Consider the following 27,952-nt stretch of genomic DNA (forward strand, 5'->3'; position numbering starts at 1 on the left):
AGAATCTGGGATTTTTTTTGTTTTGTTCTTAAAACAAAATAGGAAAATACAACATATTGTTAATTTTTGCCTCGAAGTGGCTAATGAATCTAGACTGATAACTTCAGGCCAAATCTTCTACACAAATTGCACGAAGTAAATGAGTTCTCATAATTTGTTGAAAGGAGAAGCCAAGAGGAGAACTGCTAATAAGGTCCTAACCATTATGTGTTAACAGCCGTGTGATAATATTCGTGTGATTACTGACAGATGTGAGCATTCCTCTGTGAGAAACATAAAGTGCTTAAGCGTACTGAACCTCTCGTCGCTACAGTGGCAGGCCATCAGCAGAAAAACACTCACACGGTGCGTTTTTCAGAACTGTTACAAAAATGGCTCTGCAATTCTGTTTCACATGCAGTGTGCATGTAAAGAGTAGGACCAGAGCAACACCTCCATCTTGGGAAACTTGTCTGTGTCGCTGATAAGTGTTAGTTACTTAGTAACAATTTCGCTTGCAGCATTAATTCTTTGGAATTCCCATTCTAGTTGTAGGAGAATTGATTCGCCAGTTTCTAAGTTTGTCTCTTACAGAAAACATGGAAAAAATACATGACTGAACAGCACTCTGTTCTATTGATTTAAGTGATGTTTATTAAGCAGCCTGGTTCGCAGGTCCTGCCCAGGCCTGGCTACGTGGCCTCCCTCATCGCAGCTTCCTTGCTGGTGCTTTACCTTGGTCAGGGTCTGAATAGTTATCTGATTCATTGTTGGGTTTCTGGTTTGTTTTTTTTTCCTAATGGCTCTATCACTTAACCTCCCATGATATCATAGTAGTTAAATATGGGTCAAAGTAGTATCCTAAGGAGAGGCTATGTTTCAAGAAGTCTTCTCTTACTTCAATGCCAGGCATGTGAGAGTGACCAGCTAATGGTATTTCTGGTAAACTGTTGGACTTCATGTTCTAGTTCCAGACTTTGTATTCTAGTTCTGTCTTCAGGCTTTTGAATGATTTTTAAATATTTTTTATTTTGCATAATAAATAATATAAAATATCTGTATACTGATATATTTAGACATAACTAAAGTTTGAAGGTTTTCCTTAAATTTCTGTACTTTTTTTACTTGACCATAAGGCACTAGTGCTGAAGGAAGATGGATTCAGCACTGTAGTGTTTGTTCCTTAGTGGGCTAATGTTATGTACTGTGTTCTGTGATAGTTCATGTTTCTTTTTTGTGCACTGAGTTTTTTCTTTATTCCTTCCCTTATGCTGGAAGTTCTGACAGCAACCATAGGGAACTGGGTAAAAGATTGGCCTCTGATACAATGAAGTGTGGCTGTTTTGTTTTTATCTGCTACTCTTTTTTTTTTAATATGAGAGATCAAAATAATTCTTTTCCACCTGTCACCCCCATGTATAAAATGCCTTTCCTATATGAAAAGGATTTGTATTGCCTTAAAAAAATTCTTAGAAAAAAATAATTTCTTCTCATCTCCCTTTACTTTCTTTTTAGAGAAGATGTAATTAAAGCATATCATATTTTGAAAGTCTTCTACTCTAAATAGGAATTTAAATTAAAATTTTAAAAGTCTGCATTTTTTCCTTCCTTTTTTTCTTTTTTCTTCCTTCTAAGCTCATTCCTGGAAATCATGTCATGCCTGCAGTCAATTCGGCATGCATAGTAGCGTGCATTTCTGATCTAGGGGGTCTCATGGCCCTTTAGGCGTGTCAGCACCCTAATCGGGTACTGCTGGCAGGAAGCAAGTGTGAGGAGGGACAGCCATGGATTTTCAGCCATGCTTCAGGACTGGCATGAATACTAATTGTTCACTGTTAGTATGATTTGTGTTAAAAGAGACATTTCATTATGTACAAGATGTGAAAAGATGTAATAATTTCCCTCTTTTTTTGTAACTTGGTAATTCTGCTTTTAATGGCCAGGTTTTAAAATGCACTGTAATCCTGAATATACACCAGGAGTTGCTTGTATGGCTTCTTGAGTTCATTGACTGCAGTAATTCACTCGGAGAAGAGATGTGCTTATGTACTGAGGTGGCTGAGATAAATTTTAATTCTTAACATCTTGGTCATCAAGGTGAATATGGGCTGGTCAGACAACATGTATGTTTGAAATCTGCAGGTATGGATGTTAAGGTGTTTGTTGATATGTGAAAGCTTCAGTCGTTCATACTGAGGACTAGAGTTAAAAGGATGATGCCGAGCTGATTTAATGGGTGGTATGAGCAGAGTCCATACCATGCAGGTCTATCTGCGAGAGTCAGGAGACCTTGGAAGCAAGAAAGGTAGGTTGCAGCCATATTTGTTTTTATAATGTCCCTACCCCTTCTACTTAAGCAGCAAAAATCATAGGAAATAAAATGGGAAAATAAATAACATCATTGTACTGTGAGTATGCGAAGCTAAAACACACAGAAGTCTCATAGTTCGCAAAGAAAAGGTTAGGTGAGAGATGGTGGCTTGGCCACGTTACATGCACGTAATGTTTTCTGTGCAACTTTCTGTCATTCACTGTAGCATGTTACTTTTTTTAGTGTACCATAAAATACGCAGACTGTGTCTTGTGGGTGAGTGGATATTACTGGAACAAACTTTGCTCTTGGTATCTCAAAGGCACTTGGAGCAGAGGTGCCAAGTTGTCAGTCAGTTGCCGAGACTTGGTGTCAGCAGTAAATATGTGTTTGTTCCTAGGAAAGTAAATAGAGACAGGAATTCAGAACAAGTGATCCATACGGAAGGTGCTATGCCAATAAACTGAGGCAAACTCTGATTTGCTTTAGCACAGGGTGTATGTGAGTTCATTGAAGGAATTCCAGATTTGCACCAACACTCACTTTTATCCAAACTCATTAGCAGAAAACCAAGCTGTGTTTTTGCCTTCTTTTAGCCAAATTCCTTCATAAGTAAAAGACTGACACAAGCGTTTCAGCTGAAGCCCAGCCCAAAACATTTTAAATCATCAAAGAAACAGTAAGTTCTAGCGTGAGAAGTTTGCTTCAAAACTTTGGGGGTTATTTTGTTATTTGTACGTTATTTTCGTCGTTCCCATGAAAAGGCTGCTTTGACGTACAAATTAGTGTTTTGTGGAACCTTCTGTCTGAGGGCTGTGAGAGCTCTATGTGCTTTCCTTTGTGATGTGAAATACCACATGGGAATGAGATCTCATTTACACCCATGAATGAGTCTGACCAAGATCCCCTGGGTAATTTTGCTCCCCCTTTCTGTTAAAACTTCAGAAGAGGCTAGAGTTATATTTACATTTGTAAAGTGGTTTCATTATTCATTTTTGCTTGTTATGATCCAGTTCTTAGAATTTGTATGCCACAAGAGGGTATTTCCCCATTCTAAATGGAGAGAAATAAGGATTGGAGTTTTATATGAGAAGCAATATATGTAATCCCAGGAGCTCTATACTACAAAACATGCTTCATAGTTGTGTTTGGCTCTTGTTGGACCACCAGGAAAGAGCAGAGTGCGAAGAGGCTTAGACGGTAGCTGGCTGGGAGTTCTCAGCTGTCCACCTTTCCAGAGATCAGGCCAGCTAGGTGGCACTAGGTGTCCACTGAGGTGACATCCGACCTGAGGATCCTGTTGCCCCTGCAGCACTGGGCCTGGGATGGGGTGGGGGCTCTCCCAACAGGATGCGGTACCTGCTGCAACGGGTGAGGGAGAGCATACGTCCCTCTGCTGTGCTACCTTCCAGTAAGGAGTCCCAGGAGATGCTGTCTCCTTCTTTGGGCTTCCGGTCCACTGAAGTTGTCGTAAAGGCTTCGTGTTGATGAAAAGTCCTGCTTTTCACATTCATGGTGTGACGTTTTTTTCACAAGCACAATGAGGTTGGCAGTAGACCAAGTCTGCTGAAGCCCCCTTATCTCTGTGTCCCAGTGTAACTTGGAGGGGACATCTTTAGATGTGGTGTCTAGCTGGGGCTTTTTCGAGATTTTAATTCTTATTTATCATAGTCTCTGATGAGTAGTACACAGTAAAACCCAGTATCGACTGCGTATCAGTATCAGGAAAAGCTGTAAACCTGTTCCTCAGGATTGAGCTTTTTAATGCACCCTGTAGAGTTCACAACATCTACATATTCTATGCATTTAGGACATGTCTGCCGTAGCTATTCTGTGTTGCGTTTGGTACTGATCTCGCTGCCTTACCTGTGATATTAAGCTGCTGTAACGCTGTCTACTAAATTGCAGCATAAATTCAGCATCTGCAGCTTTGCATTATCCACCACACATTGATTATGTTCAGCAGATACCCTTCGTCTCCTAAAATAATCCCTCATTTAGATAAAAGCATATGCACTCACACTTATTTTCTCTGCCTACTGCTACTGCTTATTTGTATAAGCAAATAACTTTAACTTTTTAAAAAGCACCATTTTGAAAAAAGCACCATTTTGATACTTTTCTTTCTCAGAAGATGATTATGTCTTGAAATGTATATACAAGAATATATACATTGACTTTGTTATTAAGAAAATGTCTGTTTTGGTTTTGGAACTGTTGAAAAATTTGCTTTATAAAGTGCTGAATAAAAAACATTTGACAGTGAGGGCACAACTGATTTTGCTTAAGCGTGCGAAATACGAAGTGCTGCTTGCTTCAGAAGCTTCTGTCCTCCTGTTGGGAGACTGAAGACAGATACATGGAGGGTGTGCTAGTTCGAAAATAGTGATGACTGCACTTTAGTTGAAAATGAGGTATTTCAGCTGTCATTAATCATAGAAGCTGTAAAATACCTAATTGTTCTGATTTGCTAGAGATGAATGGGAGGATAGGTTTTGCCCATAAAATGAAATTGTGGATATTATTTTTGAGCTTAGTTATACTTTTTGCGATCGTCTTGTACAATGGATTATAAGGTTATGTTCTGTGTAAACTAACATACTCAAACTTGCTTGGATCCACACTGAATTTTCTATTAAATCTGTGGAGGTTATTTTAAACTTCTTAACACTTACACTGTCTGAGACAGTGTTTTTGAGTTCCCTGGTCTCAGTAAGAGGAAGCTTGCCTGGCAGATTCGCCTTTAAGTGTGCAAAAATGGTGAGTAAAACTCGTAGTGGACTCAGTGGCAGCCGAATTCAATTTGGAGGAGGTGGGTTTCACCCAGAGGCATGGAGAGTCCACAAATGGAATCTTTTTCTCATTCTGCTTAGGATCTCGTGGCCCCTGAAGTGTATAAAAATAGAGATTTTATAGCTCCTTTAGGCACTGAACATATCCTAGCTCATCAGGGCATCAGCAATTGTCTTAGCCAGGGCTTTCCAGCTTTGTGCTGTTGCTTGGTTACTGTCATTCCCACAACTCTCAAATAAAGCAAAGCAAATGTAAAAAAACCCAAAACTGGTTTCTATTTATGGGCCAGACTACAGATCCAAACAAAACAGGGTTGTAAATCCTGTACACCTTCTTTAATGATAATTTTTTTTTCCTCAGATATTCCACTTGGCTACTCACAAAGGCTTTCTATTTTAAATATGCATTTTCAGTGTATTGGACTACTTCTAGGATTCTGCACAAAATCATTATGTTCAGAAGCTGGAATTCTGACTGGAAGCTAGGAGTAACAAATAATGGCTTCTGTCGTCAGGCAGTCTTGCTAAGTCCAGCTGGGATACTGCCTTTTCAGATATAGTTTATGTGCATCGCCAGTTTAGGGCAGGGAAAAGGGCAAAGCTTACCGTGGAATGTGTTAGGGAATATTTTCTTTAGTAACGATAATAATGAAGAACCGTCATAACCATTTGCCTGAGGATCTTATGTCATTTTGTGAATATTTCTGAATGTAGCTTCAGAATTCCTCTCCTGCCCTTAGGAGAATAATTTTGGCATGTGGGCTTGTGATTCAGGGAAAATTCTCATCTTAAATACAGTTAGCTGATCTTAACAAAGTATACAGACACTCGGAGAACTGAGTATAGCGTAGATGCCTGGGTAACTGTTCTATTGTCATCTCTGTTCCACAGAAGAATTCTGCAAAATGAAAAGTATAATTTTTTTATCACCTTCAGGCTGAAAGAGACAACTCGGAGACAGCCATTCTATTGATATGTTACAAATAAGTTTATTTTAATGAAAGTAATTCCCAAAATAAGGCTTTGCTGGGAACATGTGGGTGAGTTTCTTGGTGAGCAGAGTGCTTTCCATAAATCGAGTAGGGTCATTAACAGTGTACCTGGAGTTGGTTACAGAAAAACCCTCTTGCTGTTTCTGAGAGCGCAGAAAACTAAAATAAATGGAGATATCTGTGAGTCAGCCAGAGGCTGAGGAAAAATAAGCACATCCAAGTAAAACATTCCCAGCTGTGGAAAAAACTGTCCCCATCTGTCAGAAGTATGGAAAGTGTCAGAAGCAGACAGTAGTTCTTGGAGGAAGTAGAACTTCTAAGGGTTGCCTGATGTTCGTTGTCTGAGAGCTAGTGCTTTAGTGGGGCCCACAACTCAGTACTCTAACCATTTGGGGTTTCCACTGGGTCCAGTTTTTCTGACAGTGGACTTCTAAGAGAGATTTCTCATCCAGTGAGGTACTAGGTGTTTAGCTGTGTGGTGTGGAATTTCCAGTGTCATATGGCTCACGTATGTTTGTTATGGGTCCATGCCAGCTCCAGTTCTGTCAGTGGGTTAGGCCCGTAATGCTTTGGGAGGAAAATGTTGACTGGCATTAACTTAGGAGAAATAACAGACTGAAATAATGACAGATCACTGTTAGGAGAATAAAGGTGCTTACAGACACTACATGTGGACTTGTTTTAAAATATATATCTACAAAGAGTCTGCATTAGAGATCTCAATGCTCTAGCTCACATCAAAGCTCCCATACAACCAGGAAGAGTTTCATAAGCTAGAAGGACTGGATATTCAAGTTCTTTAAGATGTATAGATCATAGTAAGCACCAGAGTCGGTTTGTTTTTTAAACCGTGGTACTTCATGCTCACTTGATCTGAAGTGGTGCCAGTTGTATATCTGATTGCATTGCTGGCTCTCTGCTATGAGAGCTTTCAAGAACAATTTTTCTGCTTGACAAGACCACACAGCATTTACAGGTTTTCCTCCTCATTGCAGCTGTTCTTTATTTGCTGTAATCCCCTCCTGGACCAGTGTTGAACATGGATCCTCTCCTTTGCCCTACTGTGGTATTGCTGTGGCTCTTGTGTCACTGGACAGAAATCTGACATAAGGTGAAAGCTGGTCCGATCCTGAAACTTTTATTTAGTTGTTTCCCAATCCTAAAGTCAACAGATTCTTTTGCTATAAAATCTTTGGCAAATATCAGATGAGGATGGTTTTAGTCAGGGAGCTTATGCTGCTTTATAGTTCTATGCATCTCTTGTTCTAATAAGAAATGTATATTGTGAATGTCAATACATATTGCCCTCTGATCCTGCTGAGTATCCTTAACGCTGTGTTCCCTGGCTGGAGTTAGGAACTGCAGTGCACAAAGTGGAATGTTGTGGATTAGTTGTAAAGGCAGACAGAGTTCAGCTTTGGAGGATGTTGTTATTAATTGACTGAATACTGAGATACAAAACGGGAACCTTGCAACTGTGTTGGAGTGTAGCAGTGACAGACAAGGAGCACCCAGTATTTACTTTGGCTACATCAGAGCTTACAGTCTGTGTTGGGTGCAAAGGTGGAGACTAAATGTCTTAAGGTTGGACTAAGTGTCGAAGACATGGAGGTTTGATTTCCATGTGCCTGATAACGGCACTGGCAATTAGGGAAGCATGACTGACTCATTAGCTAGGCCAAAATCAAAAAAGGTCCAAAAACATCAAGCTCCAAAACCCTCAACAAAATCTCAGGTTTTTGTGTGTGTACCAGCAGACTCCAAATAGCCTCTCAACTCAATCAAGTCAGTATTTGATAGAAGATTCCCTGCCTTCTACCTTCTGTTAAATTGCTTCTCATGCTAGATGTTCCATCAGTAGCTGCACCAGAGAAATATCCTGGAATGAAAACCAGCCATAGTCCATTGTATTCTTGTGTTACCAGCATTCATCCCAGCTCAGCATGCCTCAGATTCCAGCAATAAACCTAGCTTTTACTTTTTGGAAAAAAAACCAAAACAAAACCCCAAAAAATCCCACCAAAACCCAAACAAACTACTCTTAACCTTAAATGTGGAAGTGACAGTTAGAGACATTAGAATTAAATGTGAGCATTGGACCCTGCAAGGTAGCAGAACTGAAGTCTTCCACTCCTCCTTATGGTAGTCTTTTGTTGAGCTTGTGAAAATGTAGTGTCGAGTTCAGTTTAATGTTCAGCTCTGCAATCTCTCTCTGCTGATATGCAGGCTACTGCAGACAGGATCTCATGGCCTCTGCTTAAATTTGGAGTTATGTTGGCTGATTTGAACCCAGTCAAATAACTGGTTGATTTCAGTGCTAATCTTTGTCACTGGGCAATACTTAACTCTGTATTTTGGACTGTATTTAGAATATGTACTTAGGAATGGAGGGGCTGAAGGTTATGTTTGCTCTTAGGATCTAGAAGGCTTATAGATCTACGGTGGAATTATCAGAGTGCAGCGTTTAGTTTTTTGATCTTTTCTGTGTAACGAGTGTATTGTGAAACCTTAGGTTAAGGTTGGGGTCGGGGCTAGCCATCAGAAGAGAAGTGGCCAAAGAGCTTGTTTTGCTCTTGCAAGAGTAAAGAAGATTCATGCGGGATGAGGACTCCTGTCCAGAGTGTTATGTAGTTCATAGTATGCTTTGGTTCTGCTCTTCGGATTTGTTAAGGCTCGTATCTCTATGAGTAACTGTTGTGATCAGGATTTAATATTAGTATCTGGTTCTGGTGCTTGTGTGTGTCGTGCGTCACGTTAATACTAGGACTAGGGAACTGTTAAAAAGGTTAGAGTTCAAGGTGGGGAGGGATTTAAGTGCTTGGTTTATTTGTATGTTCTTCAGGGCTACAGAGCTGTGATGAGCACTGATTCCTTCTGCTTGTTTTGATTTATGTTGATTTTGGTGCAGTTTTTTGTTGCTGAGCTCTGTTTGAGGTGAGGTTTGGGGATGTGATATCTGAATCCCTACTTCTTTTCATACCCTGCAGTGGGGGACAGTGGGTTGAAGGTTCTGAGAAGGTGTTCCATGTTACCTCCACACACGGCCTGCATTGGCCACAGATGAGCCACACAGGGATGTGGGCCACTGTTTTTAAAATCTATGTTCTTGTCTGCGGCGTCACAGCATGCTTTCCTATTTCAGGGTCTTTTTTGTATGAAAATAAAAATGACTTTAAAAGTTGACTTTTTGTTATGATGGGAAATTACGTTAAACATTTGCAGATGTTAAGCAGCAGTATTTTTTTTGATAATACATAAGTGAAATAAGTTTCCTTTTCGGTGTTGTACCTTTACTCTTGATTTCCTTTCTACTCCCTTGAGTCATTATTTCCTGCATAATGTTTTTGATAACAATCCATAGAACATGGAGTAAGGACAAAATGGTGAGTTAGGAAGGTAATCAAATAATGGAGACATGTTCCATAAGAATCCATTTATTTTTTTCAAGGTATTACATCTCTTTTGGTCTAACTTGATAGATGTGGTATTGCTTGAAAAGAATAAACCTTTACAATGTCAGATAAAACTTTTTTTTTTTTTTTTTTTTTTTTTTTTACTTTTACATATGGTATATAGCTGTCTTGGTTATCTGCTTCTTTACTTTAGTGATGCAAAACAAAAACTTTTGACCTCTATTTTTTGCTTGTGTTCCTTTGTCTTTTAAAATATTCTTTAATAGTAACAGCCCTCAAAGTACAATAATTACAGTTCTAACTTGAATAATTTCATACCAGTGACCATACTTCATACATGAGACCACATCAAGAAATGGGATTCTGAGATTACCTGTCACTTTGGTCTTCAATATTTCATGAAGTTCAAGAGGATAAAAATTGTCAAAAGAACTCACTGAGCAGGGGGAAAAAAAAGTACTTTTCTTTTTAAAGTGGTAAAACTCTTCCCATCTGACTTTTCAGATTTTAATATTCCACTGAAGTTGGAGAGGAATCTCTCTCTCAGCTTGGGTTGAAGATGATCAAAACTGTGGTTTAGCATATGGTGTGTTATGCAGGAAAAAAGCGGAATCGGTAGGGTGCCTCAGTACAATAATGTGTGTGATCTGATTTGTGCTGTTTAAATCCTAAAAATACCACCTGCAGACTACAGACATTGCTGGAAGGAGTTAGATGTCCCTATATTGGTGTAAATAATGCAGTAGCTATTAGGAATACGGTGCCTTTCTCAGTCTCAGTTCAGGTGCTCACTAGTTAAAAGGGATGTGCAGTGGTCTCCCTCATTCTCAGCCCGTCCTTGTGTCCCTTTGCAGGGAATAAATAGCCAAGCCTTGCCCTTGCTTGCACTGGAAGAACAAAGTACTGGCAGGGCTATAGCATAGGCCTCTTCCTGAGCTCTGGGGTAGGGTATTCTGCCCAAAGGCATGGCATTGGGCATGCTTCCCTCACCGGGTTTCCAGCCCCTCTCTTCGTCTCGTCAATCTGTGCCTGTTGTGTAGATTCCAACACCCACAAGTGCTCTCTAATGCTGTGACATGTGTGAGTACTTGTATTTCTTCACTGAAGCATCACATTTTAAATTGTTCCATTCATTCCTTTGATACTGAACATAACTGTGACTCAACAAGCCATGCAGAAATGTGTGTTTAGATTGCGATGAACTTTGGGACCTAAGCTGTGAGAGCCTTTAATGGGAGCATTTGCTAGGTGAGGTGCTTCAGGGAACACCTGGCTGTTTCAGGTGCAGAAGCAATTAAGAGCTTTCTACGTTGCTTTAAAATAAGACCTGTGACTCTGACAGGACTTTTGCACTTCAAAACTTTGCTTTGGCCATATATGTAGTTTCAATAAGGATAAAATGGATTAAATAGGACAGCATTCATACATTTTAGTCTATTACAGAGAGAGTATTTTATAATACAGAAGGAAAAATAAGTCTACAAAGACAATTCAGTCGTAGTGGCTTAGAAGAGGCTGATTTCAGCAGTCAACGTGTTCAGAAATGTCACGTTATACTTCTAGGGTTAGCTGAGGGACTGCTGAACTGATCTCATTCCAAAGCAAACAAGGACCAGTGTGCAATTCACTTAAGTAGCAACTAGAAAGGAATAATTCCTGTCTGGCATGCATGGTTAACTCATAGACAAGTTCATGACTGCCTTCTTCCAGCTGCAGAGCAGAGCAGAAAACTTACCTATTACTTTTTTTTTTCCTCTCCTGCTAATGAAATTGGGAAATCGGTTTCCATTCATCTGTGTGTGGACACAGACAGGCACTCAGCTGTTTGTGTGGTTGTATGTCTTTAACTTTGGGGATAATTCCTCTGAAATTTGTGTGCAAATCAGCAAAGACCTTGTACTGTGGGCAAAGTGCTGGTGTCACTCTTTGGGCTTCCCTTTGTTTCAGCTGAGTCAGTATTCTGGAGATAATAATGTTGCTTATTGGAGAGTGACCACACTGAAATTGCACTGGTGCTGCTCAGCAGGATTTGATTAGTCGTTGGTGAGTTACTGTAACTTGCACCTATGGCCCTCTTGCATTAATGGGCAGAATAGTTCGCATCACTTAAGGTTTATCTGTCCGCACATCCCAATGTGCAGCTATTTTGAGTTTAAAATACGAGTTAGTTTTAAAAACGTGTTTGTTTTAGCTGGGAGAATTGTATGTGTGGTCAGGAATGGGGCTAACAGCAAGGCTTAGGTAATTGCCTAAGCTTGCGTGGCAGTGAAGATAAGCCCTGTGAAAACCACTAAGGGCATCTATCAGCACCCCCACGTGTTGACCAGAGCAATAAGGGCATGAGGGATATTTTTTCGCAGAAGTCTACTATAAGGAGGGAGCAGTAAAGTAAATCAGAAGTGAATTAACTAATTACTTTCTTTTTAACTTTCAGCTGTTTTTTCAAGAGGTATAGTCTATTGAAGTAGAAAAACAAGAACAGAAACTGGAGTAACTCACAGTGGTAAGATACTTTTTATATCTCTCTCTGCTAATCATTGTGACTGACATGTGACTGGATAAATTCAGAAACTTGTAAGTCTCTTTCAACGTATAATTTACAACTGACTTAATCAGGTTTCTTAAGCTGTCCTGCTAAAGCTGATCATAGTGCCGTGTGCCACGGTGATCACAGGAAAAAAAAAAAGGCAAATGCAACAGTTAATGAAATGGTGCTTTCTAAATTCCTAGCTGTGTAGCTTTAACTTCTTACAAAGACACACATTAGTGGGTAAGTGTGCCCGCTTTCACATTGCATGCGTGTGTGACGGATAACAGATAGGAAGGTACTTTATTTATAGGTCTATCAGTGCATGCGGGGGGGCTTCTTTCACCAGGACAGTGCAGCCGATTTGAAGCTCTTGGAAGCTGCTTTGATTTCTGTTTTTTTCTGCAGTGTCTATCTTTCACCACTCCAGATAAATTTCTTTCGTTTTATCTTCTTTCTCTGTGTCATTAAGTTGATCACCTCTTGCTGTGTTGTCCTACTGCTTCTCCTCATCCTTTTTTTAATTGTTCAAACTGCTGTGAAGATGTATCGTGGTTGCAACTGAAAGTTCTGCTGAACTGGTATTACGAAATCATCGCACATGAATTATAGTCCAAGGTGATGTTCAGAGGATGTTGGGAAAGCGCAGCTTCATAGTAATAATAAAAAATGAATTAGATAAACCTATAGGCTACAAAACTGAGAAACAAGGTCTCAGCAATTGCCTCGGTTCAGAGGTGGTCTGAACCCAATGTTTGTTGTCATTTGTTCTGAGGAAAATACTTGTTTAAACAAATCAAGTAATTCCATTTTCTGTTGTGTCTGAGAGCAGGCAGTTTCTCTCTGTCCAGCACCTTACGAAAGCATAAGCTCAGTCTGTTCCAAGCCTTAGTGTAACAAGTGGGCTAATGACCTCATCATTCTCTGTAGTTCTAATGGGGGTCACCGTTTTTTCAAATGTCTTTAAGGTTCTCCAGTTTACATGCAGTTTAGGACATCTGGATTGTGTTCCCTATGAATAGCATCCTGAGAATTTTTCAGTGAATCACTTAATGCCTCAGTTTTATATCTGTGAACTGAGATGATAGTACTCCTGCGCTTGAGCATGGGTGTCAGGATGATAAACAGATTATGTATTGAGGTCTGTGCAATGCTCAGGAATTATAATAAATAGGCAGAAGGAGGACTTCTTTGCATATCACTTGCTGCAGGCGCCCTGTTTCTGTGGTGGAGGGCAGTTATGCTGTTTCTTAAGGATTTGCTTTTTGCTTGAAACTCTTTTTACGCAGAGTTGCTACATGGCAAAATTCCAAAGCTTTTGGTGGTGGAAGGTTTACAGGAGTGACTGAATGGAATTGATCTACTAGTTAGTAGCTTAGCGTGCTAAACTCAATAGTGGTGAGCTGTGTGACTTCCTCAAAGGAAAGAAGAAAAAAATGATACGGATGTCCAAAGTGGTTCTTACGCATCTGCTGATCCCAAGCGTGGCCAAGTACATGATGAACTATTACTTGTCTGGCTATAAGCTCTATTTACTACAACTAAGTGAATCATCAGGTCAGTTCCTGACCAGACCTTGATCTGTCAGGAACAGATGGCCTGCCTAGAGAGCAAGATACCTTGGAAGCATCTCCACCCTTGTCAGCAGTGTTACACAGCACAGGGATTTCTCAGAAGAGCAGTGCTGGCGTTCAGTGATTTCAGTGAAAAGATGATAGTTTTTCAGCCGTACTTGGTCTTCCACACCAGAATAATGTCTGTGGCCCTGAAAATAGGGAAATTGTTGCTGGCCTGTTCGTGAAGGCCCAAATTTGTGCAATAGATCATGTACTTGGAAGGGCAGTGGTAGGGAGGTCAATAAAGCTCTCAGACTTGTGGAGGGCTGGCTTTCCAGCTCTGAGAAACCTTCAGGTTGCTATTAAGATGGCTGGAGTGTGTAAATGTTCTTTCTGGAAATAGGGCCAAAATTTTTAATCAACTCTGAAAATCTTTTCCTATAGTCTCTCTCCACCTCTCTACCCATCAGTAAAATGATAATAATGAATGCTTCCCCAGACTGTAGAGTTACGCTGAGGATTATACTCAGCTCAGATACTTGGATTTAAGGCACCATACAAAGAACTACAGAAATAATAGAATATTATAGTCACTGAATATTGTGGCAAATTCTACACTGGAATCCGAGAAGAGTATAATACACCACTCTGGAATGGCTTTTCTGTATGACTGGCTGGGATGGGTTTTCCCTGGCTGGCAGCCAAGCACCCCACGGCTGCTCGCTCACTCCCCTCACCAGCTCCTCGCAGTCGAACAAGGAGAGAAAATAGGAAGAACAAAATCAAGACAATTCTTGAGTCCAGATAAAAACAGTTTAACAGGTGAAGAAAATGCAGGGGGGGGATCAAAGCGAAGCGAAGGGGGTGGCACACCACCTCCCATGGGCAGACCGATGCCCAGCCAGTCTCCAGACAACAGCCACCTGGGAAACAAAAGCCCCATCTTTTTCTTCCTCTACCCCAGCTGTTATTGCTGAACGTGAGGGTACATAGCAAGGAGTATCTGTCCCAGGCGTGTCCCCTGCCAGCGCTGGCTGTGGGGCGCAGGGGGAAGCAGAGAAGGCCCGGGCACTGTGCAAGCCCAGCCCAGCACTGGTCAAGGCACTGGTGGGTGGTCAGCGCCGTCGGAGCCACGGATCCAAAACACAGCACCACAGGGACTGCTAGGAAGAAAGCCGACTCCATCCCAGCCAGACTCAGTACACTTACTTACTTTTAATGTAGTGCTAAAAAAAGAATCATCAGAAGAACAGAATCCTATTGTAAGGTCTTAAGAACAGAGTTTTCTTGGTTAAAAATGTTTTCTTGCATGTGCAGACGTGACATTTTCATTACTTATTGTGGGCAGTTCTGAAAGAGTTCAAAAAGACGCTAAGTATGTGGTGAAGTTCATTTTTCACCGAAAAATGTCTCAAAACATTTGTTTAAGGTTCATGGAATTCAGTAGCACTTAAGTGCTCTTCTGAATAGGGGTTGCGTGTTCAAGCTGACTCCGTTCTGCTGTCCTGCAAGAGGAATTCTGAAGAAAAGTCTCATGTTCACACTGGACAAATTACCTCAGAAATGGGTAGTTCTGTAATTGCCTGTAGATTCGTCTTGTTACTGTCTGTATAAATATGTAAATTTATACCTTAAAATAATCAACTCTACAAGTTTTCTGAGGTGGAATTGTCTGCATTTATTATGAGACTGGACAGATAAAATGCTTTCAAAATTAAAACACTAAGACTTAGAATTATGTGATTGTCCTAGGAAATTGATAAATAAAAAGAAAAGATCAGAAGTAGGAATGAAATCTTAGTTCACTTCTGAAAAAAATTTAATGAATCACTTTACTGTCCGCGTCCCTGTTCTTCCGTACAACACTTTATTTTTTGATCATGTATGCTGCTGTCAGTGAAGAATAACTGGCAGCTGTGTGACGCAAAGAGCTCAAGAAATAATTTAGACTGGATTTCACTTGTCACTTTGATCAACATCAAAGTCTGAAACTGAAAGCAGGTTGAGATTTCACACAGTTTCATGAGGAAATCATCAACTTGAGTTCTTGAAGAGATTCTTTACTTTTAGGCTGTTTGGACTGCTGGCCCTTCTTTATTCCACTTCTGTTGATATTAAGATGGATAAGCATTTGTTCCTGGTGGTGAAAAGTATCACAAAGGCTTTAGTGAACATATAGGAGGAATGTGACTGGTCTGACTGTAAGAGTTCCAGGTGGCCGTCATCAAATCTCTTGCTGGATTTGTCGATGCTGTCCGATTCCAGGAGAGATACAACATTATGGCATTTGGTTGGTCACACGGTAAGCACAGTGAAACTGAAACTTCAATGTCTTGATAAAAGGTGTTACACAATTTCTCGTGGCTTTTCAGTACTTAAGCACTGGTTTGAATAAAGGTTTCCTTGAATGATGGCAGAGAGTGAACATATTCGTAAAAAAGCAGCCTACAGTGAAGGCAGGACAGAATAGCCCCCCTCCAGTATGTTCTGAAATTGTTCATGCTGTGAAAGTTCATGTTCAGAGCAAGTAGCTCTTAGTCGCCAGTGATAGCTTACATTTTTGTTCTCTCTATGGAGCGTGCACTCAGTGTAGGTTGGAAGAAATGTGGATATCTTCATCCTCAGCAGCAGAGGAGCAAACACCTTTTCTGAGGGCAGTAGGATGGAGTGTGTGTTCTGCTGGAATGGAGGACCCAGGCGGTAATTTGTGCCCTGTCCAAAAGCAGGGTGTATGTGGGGATAAAGCGGTGAAAGAGTTCTTGTATTTTTCCTCCAACTGCACAGTTCAGGCAGTTTAAAAAGAGCCAAAGCATTCCCTGTTTGCTGTGCTCTGGTTGTGAGCAAGGTGACTAGACTGTCTGGTCTCAGTTAATGAGTAGAGCCCCTGGAAAAATAATGATGGATAAAGTTCAGCTCTTGGAACAACTCTACCTGTGTCAATATTATTGGGAAATCTGCACATTTAAACAAGACAGCCAGTAGTGCTGAATCTCCTTTGTAAATTGCTTCTTATACATGGGTCTTTTTTGTTTGGTTTTTTTTTTTTCTAATTGTTGCAGAGGAGAGCCCAAATATTGAGCAACTATAGAGCCAGCTCTTCAGCCAAAATCGTTGGTTTTGTGGATGTCAGTGACAGAGCTCTGTTAACCACAGAATCTAGTCATGGCTCGCATCTGCTGCCTGCAGAGCCAGCCCTGCATGTTTTGGTATGGGGCTAAATTGGAGATGTGGGTTTGTGACAGTTCTGACTCCATGGTTTTGTCTACAGTAAGAAATCTGTACAAATGACTGCCAGAACTGCTCTTTATGAATGAAGATGATAACTTTGTGCATGGCTTCATGAAAATATAGTCAGACACTTATAAATAGACTTGCTGTTCTGGAAGCACCTTTGCCTTTACTCGGGGTGGCTCTAGAAGAGGGAAGGAGAGGCATGACTTATACAGGGCTGTGCTTTACAATAAATGCTGTGGTCAGCTCTTCTGTGACTGCACAAGCCACAATAACTTCCTGCTTTGATAAGCTGAACTTTGCTTATCCCAAGTTTTGCTGTGATTTGGGCTCTCTGGGGAAGGATGACTGGCTCATAGGGAATTTGATTAGATTTTTGGAGAAGCCTTGTTCAGCAGATGTTTGAGAAATTTTTCAGTTATGATGAAGTAACTCCACCCGCCCCAGAAAAATCCCTGTTTGATTGGAAAATTCCTAGCCAGCCCCATTTATTGTCTGCCAGTTCTTACTGTTTACAGGATGGTTAGAGCAAGTTGAGGTACTGAGAATTTGACTGGCTTAGTGTGGTAGCTCTGTTAACTGGCACTGTTTCTTTGATAGTGCCTACACGTGGTATGTAGGAGCCTTGTAAGTGCTATTGCGATGTTGCTAATTAACAGCAGTGGGAAGAGGAATTTAGCAGTTAGGGCAATTTTGAAGTTCATATACAAAACATGCTTTTCTGTGCACTCATCTGAAACGTGCTGGTATACATGTTTGCCCAAGAAATGTCGGTATGGCGTCCTTTAGCATACTGATAGTTTCAACAGAGAGCGCATTGCTGGCAACTGCAAAGGAGAGATTAATTTGATGCTTTTGAACACTAGATTCTGTCGAGCACATAGTATGCGACTTTATCATAGAAAGCTACATTAAATACTCCTTTGCAGAAATTCTGGACAGATGCAAAGTAAAGATCTGTCTAATGTGCCACCGATTTTATCAATTCATGGACTGTGGCATGCCAAAGATCGCCTCCAGTGGATGGGCAAAAACAGATGAGCTGAGAAATGCCCTAGAGTGTGTGTTTGTGCTGTACAGTGTAACTGATCTTACTTGTCTTCGAGCAAAGTACCCTCAAAGTAAAACATACATTTATTTTCTTTGAAATGTTCCTCAACAGATGAACAAAATGCCTTCTTTTTATTCTGTTGATAAAATTAGTCCCATTTGCTGTCCACAAGTTGTGTTCATTTCCATGGCAAGCCAAATAGCTTTCTTTATCAGGATTGTCCTTACCGAGTTAAGAAATCTGGTTTTTTTTTTAAAAAAAACCCTTATATGCCTGACTAAATAAGGGCTTCCATTCATGCATGTCAGGCAAAACTTCATATGCTATTGACCTTCAGAAGCAGAAAAGTTTTCTGGCATTGTCTCCTGACTATTGGGGGGGTTGCATATTTTTGGCCGTACACAGTCTGCATTGATTGACTCTACTTTTACAATGAATTTTGATGTACCTGGGTAGTGTGGATTTCAGCTGAAGAGAATAATTGGTGTGGTTTTTTTCTCTAAAAAAGTGCAGTTCAAAGTCCAGTAAATGCTGTAATAGCCACTTATTTTAATGTGTAATAGCAATTAGGTTGAAGGACTGTATGAACAGTAAGTGATTATAGGTTAACTTATTTATATGCTTTTGTTGTTTTGTTTCCAAGAATACTTTTTGTTAACATAGGAAATAAATGTTTTCCTTGCTTGGAGGAAGGTGGGGGAGGAGAGGAAGGCTAGCATTTGTGTTCAGTCTGGGAATAGCAAAATGTCAGTGGTATTGCTTCCAGTGTAGTGTGTGATTCTATGGGTACTGTTCACATGGAAATATTGCTGGGCCTGTGTCTGTTTATCGTGGGTATACATTAGGTCATAGATGAACTTGTAAGCATTTTTTGGAGTTTTTATGTACGTACATTTCGTGTGTGTGTGTATATATATAAAAAATTAAAATACTGTTCAAGGAACAACTTGCATCTTCTTCAAAGGACCTATATGGAGTGACTTGGTCTTAGAAAATAAAAGGCTGCATTTAATTTCAGTGTTCAGTTTTGGAAGGTTCAGACTGCTCTGGCACATTTAAATCAGGTACTTACCTTCCAGCATATGCATAACTTCACTGACTCATAAAGTATGCTTACATATGCTTTGAACATACATTAGTCACCTGAGGCCTAGCTGCATTAAAGTTTCTTTAGGTCTGTCTCGCCTCCAGTTGAGTATCTGGCTTTATCGGTTTTCATCAGACGCACTTTACTTCTGGTAGCTCTTTCAGAGCTCTGGTACGGTTCTCCCCTCCCCGAACTGCCCATGAACTTGCCAGCTCACCATGGTACGTGTGGTGCTTGGCCTGGGCAGCACTGGTGGCCATGTTCAGAGGCTCTTCTCTGGACCTCCAGGACCAGTGAGTGCTTGGCTAAAGTCTGTGCAGCTCCTGGTATTCAAAGGAGTTGCTCCAACCCGTGTTTGCTGAGAATCAGCCCTGCAGTGGTAGAATCTAGCAGTGGTAAACTGGGTCTTCAGTGATGTCTGAGTGAGAAGGAAAGGCAGTGTGGACTTAGGACACTTAATAGAACGCAAGCTGAAATGTGAATAGCTCCAGGACTTTCCCTGAACTTGAAATTTATTCCATGATTATGAGAATTTACTATTATAATTACACTACCAGTCTGCTAGTAGAAGTTTGATTCCTTGTGATAATTTTATTTCTTAACGTCTAAAATGACTGTGAATTTGAACACTTCCTGGCATTCACTTTTGTCCCTCTATTCTTAGTGCTTAGAGAAACCACTGTGATTGAGGCAACATATACTACTACGTTACGTACTTTGCTATGAGCATTCCCATGCCATACTCTTCTAGCAGTCCACGTTTGGGCAACTGCAGAAGCAAATTAACTGACACTGTCTCTTGGCGTGCCATTTCTGAGCTGAAACAAGAGCCAATGTAAATCACTTATAATGACTCAAGCCCCTGGCAAGAATGAATTGGAAGATACTACCTAGTTTGTAAAAACTGAAAGTTAACCGTTTTGTTTTGCGGGGGTTCACGCAAATGCAGCATTCGAGTAGATTGCATTTCATTATTTCACTGCTTTTTATCAGTATGTTTGGCAAGATTCCTTCAGGTGCTTGAGGAAGAGCAAGACGCTAGTATTTGTTTTGGCAAGCATTGCTGGGAAAGTGAGGTTTTTTTCAGTCTGAAATTTTCCTTCCAGATCCCCTATCCCTCGCTCCTGCATATTGGAGAGGACCATTTTACCAGCCATTTAGCTGAATCCAGCTATTCCAAATTGGGCTTAGCTCTACTAGTGAGGTATATATAGTAAACCCAGGAGTTCTGGATGTCTTCAGTTTATGCTGAACCAGAGTGATGCTCTTCAGATGCTCCTCTAGGATGCCAGCCAGCAGAACGCAGGCTCCAGGCTCTCACCAGTAATTCTGTTGCAGAATGGGGAGGTTATAGAGCCCCTAGGAGCAGTCCCTAAAGTGGAGAGCATTGGGAGCCAAGTAAGTTGCTACTTTATCCTGAGCGGCCGCTGGCGGTTGTGATATTGATGGAGTGTTACTGGGATTCTGGGCTTTGGACCTCTGGAGTGGGGGAATGCCTTTACTGGCTCTTAACTGGTTCTGGGAAACTAATAGGTGGGTTTGAAGGGGAGATGAAAAATATTTAGAGAAATTCCTCTTCTCCTCTTCAGAATGGCCCAGGGGTCAAAGCACACTTCTAGTGTAGCAGGAGGCTGGTTTGGAACAGGCACTAGATCTGTAGGCTGGAGACATTCTCTTGTCACTGGTTTGCTGGGATGGGTTTTTTCAGTTTCTTCTATTTGAGCTGTTTCGTTTAAGTAAACATTTATCAGATGGATTTATAGAACAGGACTCCTTCTCATTCTCTCAGAAGTTCTGATTTTAATGAGTTGATAATTTCCAACTCTGAAATGAAAAACTGTTGGGAGACTTCCTGGTTTATCTTATTTCAGCGTTTCAGTTTTTTTTTTTTTTTTGTAGTTCAGTGTAGTTTCTTAATGTGGAGTAGAGTTTCAGTGCCGTTGGTGAGTGTTTCCTTCTTAGGTAAAAGGGTGGTATAAATTGTATGGGTCAAAAACAAGAGCAATGGGTAGCACTGCCACCTCAGTTTTGAACTAAATGTGCATTCGACCATTCACACCCTTTCATCGATATACTTGCCAGTTGGTCAGGTCGAATCAGATCACGTACCTCAGCAGGGGCACAAACCCGAGTGGGCAGGGGGTTCAAACACACGATGATATGCATGCCGACTGAGGTGGGAAACTTGGCTTCAGATTCCTGGCACTCTGCTTCAAATGGCAATGGTCGAGCAGCTTTAGAGAGGGTCTGGCTTGAAAAGAAATGTTTGGCTACTAATCAGTATGGTAAAGAGGACGGGAGGAATTTTCAGAGGCTGTGCCTAAGTCACTTGGCTGTTTGCTAGGAAACAGCTCTTATACCATGTAAATACCCTTTCATGGAAAGGCCTGGTATTGTGCTGCAACAAGGCTCCCTTCCAGAAATTTTTGACATTTTCTGAAGCTGAATTCCTAGTTTTTGTTTAAGAAACATACTGTTACATGTGTTTTGATGATGTTTTTCAGCATTTAGAATGGTATTTTTCTAAATAATTATGCTTATTTTATTTTCAAATTTATTTTATTTAAAGTATGATTATTTCATAAAGCATTTTATTATATTCATAGTTTCCACCCACTGAACTACTGCTGAACTGGCTAGAATGTGTTCCTAGAACACTCTCAAGTTAAATAAAGTTTTGGTGTCCAGTATTTAGCAAACACTTGATTAGCTTTTCTATAGCAGGATTTTCCACAACTTCATGAAGTTTGAGCACCTTTTCGTCCTTACCATCTCTTCTGAACAAAGATGGAGCGTGGGAGATTGATCTGCCTTGTAGTTTTGTGTCTGTTTTTCGCCAGCAGTATGACATAGTCTTTTGGTTTTGATTCATGATATCATTAGAAGTACCTTGACTGAATTTAAATGCAATTTCATACAAGTTTGTCAAACAACAGGAAGGGAAAGTGAACAATAATGAGAACTTTGCAGGTTCTGGACTTGCAATCGCTTGCCCACCATGCAAAGAGAGTGGGGATTACTCATCCTAAGCTCTTTGCCACCCTAGAGTAGTTGACTGCCATCCGCTGGACTCTGTAAACAGATCATAATAGGCCACACAAAATTAATCTGTTTGGTTATTTGTATTGTGTGTATTTTTAATGCACAGGTGCAGAATGTGAGATGATGAATCAAAGATCTTTTTTATGGATGGAAGCCAAACAGCCATCAAAGGAATGAGTAGTGTTCGTATCACATGGAAACAAATAATTGTTTACTGTGTTAAGTACAGACGCTGACTGCTAGCGTAAGAATGCATGTGTATTGCTATGGAATATATGTATGTATCATTAGAAGAAAAACAACTTTATACCAATAAGAGGGTTGCTGGTCAGGGGAAGTTAATATGTTTTGTAGTGAAACTTCACGATGCTGTGATGATTCTTTGGCAGATAGTAAAAAATGAGTGGATGTATGTAGCTTAAATACCTTGACTCGCGGGTCATCACAGAATAACTTAGTGGAAGTGGTGTTTCTGGGTATGTGTAATGTGCCTGTCTATGTATATATACCTACCTACCTATCTAGCCAGCTAGCTCAGCAGTTACAGATTATCTACTTTGTGCTGGTACCTGTCTGTTGGATACGTTGCTCTCCACAGGACTCACATGTGTCCCCTTCTGTGGCCCGATTCTTCATTCCAATAATTTGCGGTAATTCATGCAGAGCTGGCATTCTGCCAATGTCGTAATTCAGGTGTCTCATTTGGCAGAGTTCTTACCTGTGTCATTACAAATATGGTAAAAGCAGGGACCACATTTTTCAATGGGAAAATGCAAGGAGGTGATAGATGGCTTTAGAATTCAGCCTGAAGCATTAGGAAAAAGAAAAGTAATTTCTAATGTTTGGTATTCTTGAGCACATTAGGCTAAACTTCCTGAACGAATTGCTCAGAAGTGCAAGAAAAAATCTCCAAAAGTTACCACTTACTACCTTTTTTTATCATTACTGCAAATGCGGGCATATATTTTGCAGCCCTCTGAGTTCAGCTGTTCTCCTGAATTTTCTGCCCTTGTGAGCCTGATGCTATGACAATCACTGATTTATTTCACTGCAGTGTAATGCTACTTACACTGTATTTAAGCTTGAGCAATATTTGCTGTGCGAAAGCTGGTTCTGAAGGTACCAAAATCTATACTTTTTTAGGGTTTTTTTAGAAATTGATTTCCATTGCTCAGATGCAGGATGGTGTTAATGACCTAAACATAAGCAACTGTTTTGGATCCTTCTCAGCCCAATGTATATTCTACAAAATTAGCAGGTGCTTATACTTACATGTCTCTGGGATGGTGACTCTGGTGGTCACTGTCACGTGGTGTCAGTCACCTGCCATAAATGAACATCAGTTAGTACAGTGACATTCACTGATCTTGTGAGGATGTCACGCTGAAACTTGTGTTAAAGAAGAGCTTAGCTTGGATAGGACAGACCTGCATTTAAAGAGTGTACAGCAAGAGGTTTGAAAGCAGCCTTTGCTGTAGTATATCAGAATGAGGTGCAGGACTTACTGGTGCCTAACCATTTTGTTGTGACACTGGCTGCACATCATGGTGTTACTGTGCTACCTGCTTGGAACTATTCCTGCCTTTGGCAGAAATCTGAGAAGGATAGGAGACAGGCTTCAGAAGATGCTGATGCAGGTGCTCAGGACTGTCCTTCCTCTCATATCCCACCCTCACCTCTGTCCATTTTCTCTTTGCAGAAGATAGGTTCACAGCCTCTCAGGTATGAATTTTATAGTGTTAAATAACATGACTGAGTTGCTGCTGCACCATTGCATCATCTCCAAACTTTTATGCCTTACTACCTGTTTTCAAGCAAGCAGTCTGCAACGCTGTAGTAACTCTGGGACATCTGCTTCTTTCTCAGATAGCAGTGTCAGTCATTTCAGAAATCCTCAGGGAGGAGGTGATAAACCATGGGGGAGCATAAGCCTCTTTCCTGTAGGAATCCAGACCTATATGTGGAATCAGTGAGATGATTTATTTCCTGCATCCTGTTCCCTTCTCTGCCGCCAGCAGGTTTCAGGCAGCGTGGTGACCATCAGGGGATCGGGCTGTGTTAACTGTGCAGAAGGGAGAAAGCAGGGGCAACTGCTGTATTTGGTGGTGAGACAAGCATGACCCAGGAGACGGTAGTGGAACTGGGCTCTGGAAATGGAGAATGTTCTGGAATGTGTATGCACCCACGCACATATGTTTATGCATTCATTTAAAGAAGAGGATACTAAAGGCCTCGGATATCATCAAGGCTGCCTGGAGGCACTTAACCAGCCTGAAGTGTCTAATCTCAGACTTCTGAAAAACAGGAAATACAAAAAGATGGTGTGTACCATGCCTGGTTACAATCTTTAGAAAGTCATAAAACAGCACTGGAAAGATAGCAGTTCTATATTAATTACACTTGAGGTTGTTTTTACTAAACGTGTTCATTTACAATGACACAGAAGGCTAAAAGAACAGCTAGGAGGACACTTGTGAATATGTCCTAGATGCTCTTGATGCTGGTTATGTTTATGCATTTATTTTTTAATTATTATATTTATCTTTGTACAACAGACTACAGCAAATAGAAAATCATACCCATTGCTAATCTCAAGATAGTGAAGACAAGTGTCTAAATCTCATGCTATCTCTTGTAGTTTTGCAGCCACAGTGGCAGGGCTTTGTGCACAGCTAAGGACCCTAATTTTTGTAACTAACAATCATATGCACGCTAATGTTTGGCCTTTGGCCCAATAAGGTAATTTTTTTCTGAAATAAAATCTGAAACCAGAAGAATTCCTTTCTGAAAGACCTGAATTTTGAAATTGCACTCTTGCAGTTTTTGTCAATCTTTCTCATACAAAAACGTTAACTTAAAACTGTGTTAGATAACGTGTGTTCATGCCTGCCTTCATCTGCAATTCTCTGGTAGCATTGCTTTATAATAAAAGTCAAAGTCAAATGTGGAATGGGGGCCATGTGTCTCTGATTCTGCTGATTTTTTCTTTATCTGAGGCATGTGGAAGTCTGCAGTCAAGACGGTGTGGTATTAAACACATGTATAGACACGAATCCCATTTAAAAATGAGTTGTGATTCTGTAGAGGAAGTAGAAGCGCACAAGATGAAAGCATAGTGCAGGTTGCTACCAATCTCATTAGATACTTAGCATTTACATCTCATTTTTTGAAGCTGGCTCTAAAATTGTGTTTGCATTGTTCTGCCTGTACCTTGCATGTTAGCTTTTTAGAGCAGGGTGATTTTGAATGATTTGGAGACGAATAAATGTTCCTTTAATAAAAATTAAAAAATAAAAAAATCCCCATTCTAGCATTGATCTACTCTATGAACATATTTGAGTGACAGAATTTTAAACTCCAGTTGCTCTGTTAACAGGGAAATCTTACTCAGTGACTGAGTGTGTATAGTCTTGCTTAGTAGGGCTGATAAACTCGTGATTGGTAGGGCCATGCATCAGTTTATCTCCTGCCTTGTGTTGCTGTACTGTCACCCAAAGCATCTGCATGCGGAACTTTGAAGAGGTTTGTCATGGGACATTTGAAAGAAATTAGCACAGTGAAAGGAAGGACTGGGTTAGCACAAGGTGCAGCAGATGACTGCAGAAGCAGATAGGGATTAGAGAAGCATTGGCAAAGGTCAAGTCAGTCAGACCTGGGATTCCTGTTGTGCTGGGGTGGTGGGAAGCATTGTAGAAGGAAATCGTTGCAGTGTGCAGATGAGGAAATATGTCATTTTTGGGGTGTAGGAGACTATTCATCCATAAACCTAGAGATGGGAAACTCTTCCAGCACTGGATTACCCTATCCTGTTCTGTCAGGAATTTTCTATTCCTCATTGCTAAAGACAAGTTGTACCTTCAGATGCCAGAAATGGTGGAAGAGATGTCACGCGCAATCTTCTCCACTCTGATAGAGCTTACTGCCAGAGTATTTTCACAGATTGTATCTTTCTGGCAACATTTATGCTTTCATAAATTCCTTTCCCACTCTGTGTATTTGCAAGGAGATTCTTTTTCATTTTGTTGGAGGGGAGCACGTTTCTTCTTTTTATGATACTGTTTCTCAGTCTGAAATCTAAATGTGCCAGGTGGTCATTGCCAGGTTTTATAGTCGGGGCAGGGCACAGATTTGGTGTCGTGATTCTCTCATGCTTGAGATGCAGGCAGTCCCACTTATGCAGAGTGTTGTAGGAAATGGAGTGTCTGTCAGCTTTCCCTCAAGGCCTGTCCAGCTGGAAGGTGTCTGTGAGCCGAATGCCTCCACAGGCAGTGCCGGTGGAGCGGTGGCAGGTGAGCCTGGGGAGGCTGAGCACAGAGCAGTGGGACTTCAGCACTGCTTGAAGACAGAATGGGAATTTCTGTGAAGGCTGGGCGAGCAGCCACATGCTTAGGGCTGCAGCAGGTGAGCCCTGGCATAATTTGCAGCAGTGGTTGAAGACTGTTCCTGACTGTCTGCCCTGCTGGGCATTGCTGCTTGCAGTAAGGTCAGCAGGACAGGGCGTGCGTCAGCACCTTAGGTGCCCTGGTTCAGCTTCATGTTAGCTTAAACCTGTGTGGAGTAATACGAATTGCTTCATTTCGTAGGGGAGAGAAGGAAAGCTCTGCCAAACTTAATCTAATCTACTCTGCAGCATTCCCTTGAAGTGCTTCTACTATATTTTCTCTTTTTATTGTGTTGAAAGGCTTGATTTTACAAGGCAAGTGAAATGTTTCATTTGGACGCATGTAATAGGTATAGAAGTAACACTCTTCCATCAGTATTTGAGCTCAGGGTGTAACAAGCAACTAAATAATCTCCTCTTCCAGCTGATGCATTTAGAAATTGGTATCAGAAATCAATGACCCATTTCCATAAGGGATTCTCTAGTATTTTTTTTTCTTTCATTCCTTTTTCATGGAAGTCCTGTTGGTATGACACACAGTGACATATCAAGAGCACAAATACAAGCAAGAGATGTGGAGAAAGACGAAGCATGTAAGCTGACATTCAAGCTGAGAACCTCTCATATACAGTATGTTTTGTGCATTATATAGTGCCTGTGCTAACTTAGCTACTGCAGAAAATCTTCTGTAAAAGATCTTTCTCCACACGTGTTTTTGTGTGTGCGTGCTCTTAGTGACGTGCAAAGCACTGTTCTCCCCTGGCTCAGCTGAGGGCCATATTTTGATGTTCCACAGCTCAAGCAGAAAGAAGCTTCTCTGAAGAGTTCGCGATGAGAGTGTAGGAGCTCAAATTTGGATCCAAACCTGGAGCTAAAGCTTGTAATCTTCAGTGGGACTATTCTGTTAATAAAATTATTCATGTGCTATAGTATTTTGTCACAGGATTAGAAATGCAGTAGCTGTTCAATACAGAGATTAAAATATCAGAGGAAAAATACCAATTAATGCAATAAATCAGTTTGTGCTACAATAAGAAAATTAAATTGATTAGCTATTAAGTATAGCCATAAAGGATATTTTAAAAAAATCAGTGCTACACTGACATTTTCATTTTAATGTATCATTTGACCTCGGCCTAGTGGACGAGGGAAAGGCTGTGGATGTTATCTACGTGGACTTCAGTAAGGCCTTTGACCCTGTTCCCCACAGCATCCTCCTGGAGAAACTAGCTGCTCATGGTTTGGATGGGTGTACGTTTCGCTGGCTAAAAAACTGGCTGAATGGTCGAGCCCAGAGAGTGGTGATGAGTGGAGTGAAACCTAGTTGGTGGCCAGTCGCGAGTGGTGTTTCCAAGGGCTCAGTTCTGGGGCCAGTCTTGTTTAGTATCTTTATCAATGATCTGTCTGAGGGGATTGAGTGCTCCCTCAGTAAGTTTGCAGATGACACTAAGCTGGGCCAGGGGAGGTTTAGATTGGAGATTAGGTAAAATTTCTTTACTGAAAGAGTTCTGAAGCCTTGGAACAGGCTGCCCAGGGAAGTGGTGGAGTCCCCATCCCTGGAGGTGTTCAAAAAACATGTAGATGTGGCAC

General features: G+C 40.9%; 1 protein-coding gene across 5 annotated transcripts in view; it reads left to right on the forward strand.

Moving 5' to 3' along the window:
• The window catches only part of SPATS2L (spermatogenesis associated serine rich 2 like), an 83,824-nt gene that overhangs the window by 9,412 nt on the left and 46,460 nt on the right, over positions 1-27,952 (forward strand). For 3 of the 5 annotated variants that reach the window (XM_075429746.1, XM_075429749.1, XM_075429750.1), the window contains exon 2: positions 11,922-11,990. The exons of 1 other annotated variant lie outside the window; for it this stretch is intronic. The gene's annotated coding sequence lies outside the window, so the exon portion shown is untranslated. Of the gene's footprint in view, positions 1-11,503; positions 11,531-11,921; positions 11,991-27,952 lie in introns of those variants that run through there. One more of the 5 variants, XM_075429748.1, reaches the window with a different exon arrangement.

This window comes from Opisthocomus hoazin, chromosome 9 (genome assembly GCF_030867145.1).
Source record: "Opisthocomus hoazin isolate bOpiHoa1 chromosome 9, bOpiHoa1.hap1, whole genome shotgun sequence".
Classification (NCBI taxonomy): Eukaryota; Metazoa; Chordata; class Aves; order Opisthocomiformes; family Opisthocomidae; genus Opisthocomus; species Opisthocomus hoazin.